At 55.5% G+C, this 7,660-nt stretch overlaps 1 pseudogene; it reads left to right on the top strand.

Annotated features, from left to right (window-relative positions):
• The first annotated feature begins 1,166 nt into the window (after window positions 1-1,166).
• Window positions 1,167-7,450, top strand: LOC140223310 (BTB/POZ and MATH domain-containing protein 2-like; annotated as a pseudogene).
• The last annotated feature ends 210 nt before the right edge of the window (window positions 7,451-7,660 follow it).

The following is a 7,660-nucleotide window of genomic DNA, read 5'->3' on the forward strand; positions in this document are numbered from 1 at the left end:
AAATGCTACTAGTGTATACTATAGACATACATGAGAGCTCTCAAGCCTGTACTATGATAGCAAGGGTATATGACTAGCATACGAGCATATAAACCAAGCATACTAACATAGAAAGGGAATAAGGCTATTCATGCAACCAAATATAACACTATAAGAAGGAATCACGAACGCTTACTTAACTTCAAAGATTGTAGCAGCATCCATAGAGGTACAAGCTGGGAGGGGAGTACTGACACTCCAGCACTCCTCCCAAACACCACTCACTCTCTTTCTACTCTAAGTATAAGCTAGGCAAGGCTTTGCCTTTGGAATGAGGCTCGAAGCTCTCTTGGATGGTGTTGGTGGTGTCCTCAAATGAGCCTCCTCCTCGAGAGAATATTCTCCTCAAACTCTTCTCCTCGTGCCACCTAGCAAGATCTGAGGCTTTGAGGCGGTAACTCCTGGGATAACGACCACAACCGCCTTTAGGAAGTCACTAGGGGCCCCCACGTGGAAGCTAAGCATGAGGGGAGCCTGCACTGGTTCGGCCGAACCATGGGCACCGCCTCTCATATCGCCCTTCGTCTGGGACACTACCTAATGGGCCCTCGAGTCAGTCCTAGGTGCACGCGCCAAATTAAGGCGGTTTACCCCCTCTGGTGGGCCCATGGATCCGTGTGCTCTTCCCTGATTGGTTGGAGTTGTGTTTCTTTGCCACTTGGGTGTGTTTCCCCCTCCTGGATAAATGACCTGCATACAATTATTCACCAACACTTGTGGAAATGGTTAGTAATAAATCTCTACCACTAGATTGATGCTCATCTTTTTGGCATTTATGTAGGAGTTGATGGTCTAGAATTGGTACTTAAGAGTCATCAATAACGAGGACAACATCCAATGGATGTAATTTCTCGCACGAATCTCAAATATCGGGAGTCACGTAATATATGTATGGGCTTCCGGAAGCTGGATAGGATCGGCATCATGCTGTTTGTTACACCTTCACCCGGCCCACCATACCATGTGATTATGGCCCACTGCCAGAGCCAGAGCCCAACATTGCTCTCTCGCATCAGTTTCCAAAACCATCACGAGAGAAGGCAGGCAGCAACGGCAAGTTAAAAAGCAACGGCAACTAAGAAAAGAATCCTAGCTGGGCGCTGCCTCACGTGCAACCAGCCGCCGCCATGGCCGTGCCTGCTGCGCTTGAACCGGCGACCACCGACGACGAGCCCCACTCCACCTCGGCCATTGTCGGGGGATGGGTGACCGGGCGCCACGTCCTCCACATCGAGAGCTACTCGCGCACCAAGGATGAGCTCCCCACGGAAATTTCATCGAGTCGCGCCCTTTCAGGATCGGAGGCCGCTCCTGGAGCATGAGGTATTACCCCAATGGCCTCACGTCCCAGAACTCCGACTTCATCTGCATCGTCCTCCAGCTCGTCCGATCCTCCTATCCTCCTGTTGTCAAGGCGAAAGCCATATTCAGTTTGCTCGATCAAGCCAGCAAGCCGGTGCCATCTCACACCCGGACCACAGTCCTACGCAAGTTCTCTGACGTCCCTGGCAACAATGGCGCATGGGGCTTCTCTTTGATAAGGAGGGACTTCCTGGAGAAGTCAGAGCATCTCAGAGATGACTGCTTCAGGTTCAGCTGCGACGTCATTGTCAGGGAGCGCCAGGCGATGAACGCCGGTGAGCTCAAGAACACTCGCGAACACTGGTGGGCGCAAGAGGATTTGTGCTGCAATGAAGCTGCATCTTTTCTGTTTTGTATTCTCCCTTTTATTTGCTGATTACAACCGAAAACAAGCACACGAGCGCTTCTCTCGCCGCGACAATGCCCCGTCCATCCCCATGACGCACGACGCGAGAGAGCGTATCCCGTAGCCCAAAGACTCAGTCTGCTGCGAGCTATTCTCGCCACGACCTGAACTAACATGCAAGGCCATCACACAAATCGTGAGCTCATGCACGTGCTGATACAAAACGGGTTCAGAAACTAAACTAAACTAAGACCTGTACAAGATTTGGCTAACAAAACTCCCCCCAAACCTTGTACTTTACTTGATGTTAACGACGCCAATCCTGGACCGCAGCTCCGTGAACTTCACGCACCCAAGTGGCTTTGTCAGAATGTCTGCAAGCTGCTCATTTGTGCCAATGTACTTGACCTTCACCTTGCCCTCCTCAATGCACTCTCTAATGTAGTTATAGCGAGTATCGATATGCTTACTGCGATCGTGAAAGACAGGATTCTTAATGAGCATGATTGCGGATTGGTTGTCGATGTTCAGTGTGATGGTGTTGGCTTCTTCTCCTCTGAGCTCAGCAAGAAGTCGCGCCAGCCAAACTCCCTGGCAGGCAGCAGTTGTTGCTGCAATGTACTCTGCCTCACATGAGGACAGAGCTACTACCTTCTGTTTTTGGGACTGCCAGGTGATGACATTGTCGCTGAGGAAGAAGAAGACTCCTGGAGTGCTCTTGCGCGTGTCGATGTCGCCCGCAAGATCACTGTCGCTATACCCCACGAGCTCTACGTCTCCGGTCCTCCTCTTGTAGCAGCACCTGTAGTTTATAGTGCCTGCGACATTGCGCAGCACTCTCTTCATGGCCGCCTGATGCTCTGCTGTGGGAGCAGACATAAACCTGCTCACGTAGCCTACAGAAAAAGCCAAGTCCGGCCATGAATTTACCAAGTATCTGAGTGACCCTATGATCCTCCTGAATTTGGTGGCATCAACAGCTGGTGCAGAACTTCTTTTGCTCAACTTGAGGCGAGGTTCCATGGGAATCTGGCTGGGATTACACCCTGCCATGCCAGCAGCCTCCAAGATCTTCATGGGGTAGGCACCTTTGCTGATGGTGATGCCGTTCTCGGTCTGGGACACCTCCATGCCGAGGTAGTAGTGCAACAAACCGAGATCACTCATCTGGAACATGGCCTTCATCTCCAGCTTGAACTACTCGAGCTCCTTACGGTCACCGCCGGTGATGATGAGGTCGTCAACATAAACTCCCACCACCAGGCGATGGTCTCCAGCTCCACGTAGGTATACAGCATGCTCGGAGGTGCTCCTCTGGAAGCCAAGTGCCACAAGCGACGCGTCCAGCTTGGCGTACCAGGCGTGCGGTGCTTGCCGGAGTCCGTAGAGGGCCTTGATCAGTCGCATGACCTTGTGTCATTGCCCATCAATCTCGAACCCAGGTGGCTGGACAACGTACACTTCTTCTTGCAGCTCGCCGTTGAGAAAAGCAGACTTGACATCCATGTGGTGAACGTCTCAACCTTCGCCCGCCGCATGAGCCAGCAGCAGGCGCACGGACTCAAGCCTCGCCACTGGAGCATATGTGTCATCGAAGTCGATGCCCTGCCGCTGCACGTACCCTTTTGCCACGAGTCGTGCCTTGTGCTTGGTGATGTTGCCGGCGGCATCCCTCTTGGTCTTGTACACCCACTTGAGCCCGATTGGGCGTTGCCGAGGTGGAGGATCAACGAGCTGCCAAGTCCTGTTGGATTCAATGGACTTCAGCTCCTCGGACATCGCTTCCCGCCAGCAGTGCTCCTACTGCGCCTCTGCCAGGTTTGCCATCTCCTCAGTGCTCACCATCAGCAGGTCCTCCTCCAGTTCTCGTGTGGCAAGTCCCGGCGACGTGGCCGGGCCAAGCACGTTGTCGATGCAGCGAAACTGGAGGGGGGCATCGTTGTGGTCGGCGTCGAGGTCCGCCTCTGCTCCAGAAGGCGGTGTTGCCAGCTCGATCGGGAACGAGTCAGACGCAGGTGACGAGGTTGGTGCGGGGCTGAGCGGGCTTGGTGGCGATGCCGATGCAGCCTGCTCCACAACTTCCTCCTGGATAACGATGCTCGGCTGGTGCACGGTCGTGTACTTGATGACGAAGTCGCCGTCATCGTTCCCAACCTAGTCGGCACCCCACTACCATTGAGCTTGCTCGTCAAAGATCACGTCACGGCTGATGTGGACGCGCCTGGTGGACGGGTCGTAGACACGGTATGCCTTTGAACCCGGTTCGTAGCCGACGAAGATCATTGGCTGGCTCCTGTCGTCGAGCTTCTTGATGTTTGGTGAGGTGGTCTTCACATGCGCCATGCACCCAAACGTGCGGAGGTGGTGCACGGCTGGCGGGCTCCCATGCCGGAGCTCATACGGCGTCTTGCCGCCGATGCTCTTGGAGGACGACCGATTGAGTAGGTAGATAGCTGTAGCGACATCCTCCCCCAAAAACATACCTGGCAATCCTTTGGCCTTCATCATGCTCCTCGTCGTGCCCACCACCGACTGGTTGCAGCGCTCGATGACACCATTTTGCTGCGACGTGTACGGTGCTGTGAGCTCACGTCGCACGCCGATCTCCGCAAAGTAGTCATTGAAGTCGTTGGCAGTGAATTCTCCCCCACAGTCCGTGCGAAGTGCACGGAGCTTGGCACCGCTCTTGCGTTCAGCGGCGGCTTGGATGCGCTTGATGGCGGTCGGTGCAACATCCTTGGAGGGGAGAAGAGCGATCCACATGAAGCGGCTATAGTCATCGACGAGCAGCAGGAAGTACTTGTTCCCGCTAGGCGTCGGAGGCGTGATGGGCCCGCAAAGATCCCCATGTACGAGCTCCAGAGGCGACGTCGCACGGTGCTGTGACCATTGGGGAAATGGTGCGCGCCGGTGCTTCCCAGCTAGGCATGCCTCACATACTTGTTCCACTTGATCCAGTATGGGCAGCCCGATCACGAGCTGCTCCTGACCCATCTTCCTCAATGCACGGAAGTTGATGTGGCCGAAACGCGCGTGCCACCGCCAGGCATCCTCGCCTGTGCGCGCCGCCAGGCAGACAGGTCGGGCGATGTTTAGGTCGATGGTGTAGAGACGGCTCGAGCTTTTATGTACCTTGGCGAGGAGGCGTCAATGTTCATCGCGGATCCGCATCATGCCGTCCTCTATCAGCACCTGGTACCCGAGCTCATCGAGTTGGCCGACACTGATGATGTTGGCGGTGAGACGCGGAATGTAGTAGGTGTTGGTGAAGGCATGATGTTCTCCGTTCTTGCAGGTGTACAGTACTGTGCCGCACCCTTCGATCCGCATGATAGAGCCGTCGCTGAACCGCACCGTCCCCGTGATGCCAGCGTCGATACTGGAGAATGCCGCCCGGGACCCCGTCATGTGGTTGGTGGCCCCGGTGTCCAGCACCCACCGCCCTGGATCCTTCTCTTCTTCACCTCCTAGCGTCGCGAACACCTTCTCCTCCACAAGATTGATGAGCCCGCAGGCAGTACCTGGGCTCGAAGGAGTGGAAGGAACTTTGCCCTCCACCAGTCGGAGCAGTTGCCCACCGCCGGCGAGCACTGGATTCTCACCGACGGGTTCCACCAGCGGAGAGGAAAGGGGATCTGGCGAGGTGGTGTTGTCGATGAGCTCAACGTTGGCTTGAAGAAGCAGTAAGGTGGGCTCATCGTCCTGGGCCAGGTTGACCTGCTCATCTCTCCTGGGCCGGCTGCGGCAGTCCTTGGCCCAGTGGCCTTTCTTGCCGCAGTTCCTGCAGACATCATCGATGGTGACCCGGCCCACGCCAAAGCCAGTGCGCGCGTCCTTGCTGCTGCCGCTGCCACGCCCGCGAGGCTTGCCACGGTGCTTGCCACGATTGCTAGAGCTAGAGCCGTTGCGGGCGGACTCCTGCTTCTTGTAGCGTTCGAGCCATTCCTCCTTCGAGAGGTAGAGCTTGCCTCCGGCGCCGGATGCCGGGGCGGCTCGAACCTTTCCTCTACAGCCTTCAAACGTCCTGTGACTTCTTCCACCGAGAGCTTCGACATGTCAAGCATTGTTTCAATGGAGATGGCAATTTGGGAGAACCTGGGTGGTACGACACGGAGATACTTCTCAACGACCTTCTGCTCGTCGACCGGATAACCAAGGGTAGCCAGCTGATTAACCAGCCCGGTGAGCCGCAACGAGAAATCTTTGACGGCCTCGCCATCCTTGAACGCGAGAGTCTCGAACTCTCGCCGCGCCTTCTGTGCCGCGGACTTGCGGATGCGCTCGTTGCCGATTCGCAGCGTGGCGACGCAATCCCATGCTTCCTTGGCCGTCTTCTTGTTTCCCACGGTGGTGTACATCTCCGGGGGAATGTCGCTGCACACGGCCTCCAGCGCCATGTGATCTTCGACGTAGTCGGTGGTGCCGTGCTCGACGGCATCCCAAAGACCGCGCGCCTGGAGCTTGATCCTCATCATCACGGCCCACTGCTCGTAGTTGCTCTTCGTCAGGATGGGCTAGTTCGCCGATCCTCCTGCCTCCTTGATCACGTGTTGAATCACCAGACCGCGGTTCTGGTTCCCGCCGTTGCCCGAGCGCGGTCGCTGGAAGCTGACGGAGGGGAGGCGCTGCGTCTGCGAGGCATGAAGATGCCCTCGAGAGCACGATCGCGGACCCACAGCCTGTACCTAGCTCTGATGCCAATTGTCAGGGAGCGCCAGGTGATGAACGCCGGCGAGCTCAAGAACACTCGCGAACACTGGTGGGCGCAAGAGGATTTGTGCTGCGATGAAGCTGCAGCTTTTCTGTTTTGTATTCTCCCTTTTATTTGCTGATTACAACTGAAAACAAGCACACGAGCGCTTCTCTCGCCGCGACAATGCCGCGTCCATCCCCACGACGCACGACGCGAGAGAGCGTATCCCGTAGCCCAAAGACTCGGTCTGCTGCGAGCTATTGTCGCCACGACCTGAACTAACATGCAAGGCCATCACACAAATCGTGAGCTCATGCACGTGCTGATACAAAACGGGTTCAGAAACTAAACTAAACTAAGACCTGTACAAGATTTGGCCAACAGTCATGATCCCCAGGGAGCTTCGAACTGAGGACAGGATGGTACGTCCCAGCAGGACGCCTACCCTCGTCGCTGTGCTGCCGCCCGATCTCAGCCGGCATCTCGGCGACCTCCTCGCAGCCGGGCATGGCTCCGACGTGACGTTCCAGGTTGCCGGCGAGACGTTCAGGGCGCACAGGTACATTCTGGCGGCCAGATCGTCGGTGTTCAAGGCACAATTCTTGGGCGCCATGAGGGAGAGTAATGTCAGCAGCCAAGCGTACCCGATACGCGTGGCTGACATGGAGCCACAGGTGTTCCGGGGTTTGCTCGCTTTCTTGTACGCCGACGCACTGCCAGATTATTGCTCTTCGGGTCAAGAAGACGAAGCAGCCGCGATGGCTCAGCATCTGCTTGTCGCCGCAGACAGGTACGGCATGGAGAGGCTGAAGCTCGTTTGCGAAGATAGCCTGTGCAAGCACATTGATACAGGCTCTGTGGCGACCATCTTGGCTTTGGCTGAGCAGCACAACTGCCAGGGGCTGAAGAAGGCCTGCTTCCGGTTCATGATCAGGTCCTCTTCAGCTCTGAATGATGTACTGGCAACTGATGGGTTCAACATTTACCCCGAAGCTAGTACTGGTGTTTAACTGGCGTCGGCAATTTTCTACTCCATCCGTTTCAAATTGTAGGTCATTTTAAAGACATATCAAAAAGTATGTATCTAGAAAAACTACAACGAATAGTAATTTTGGATGGAGGGAGTAATTAATAAGATTTGGTTTGGTGCTGTAAGAAGTAGTGATTGGTGCATCATCACCCTGATTAGACACAATTCCTCATTTCCAATATAGTTCAAT

This window comes from Setaria viridis, chromosome 7 (genome assembly GCF_005286985.2).
Source record: "Setaria viridis chromosome 7, Setaria_viridis_v4.0, whole genome shotgun sequence".
In the NCBI taxonomy this organism is placed as follows: domain Eukaryota; kingdom Viridiplantae; phylum Streptophyta; class Magnoliopsida; order Poales; family Poaceae; genus Setaria; species Setaria viridis.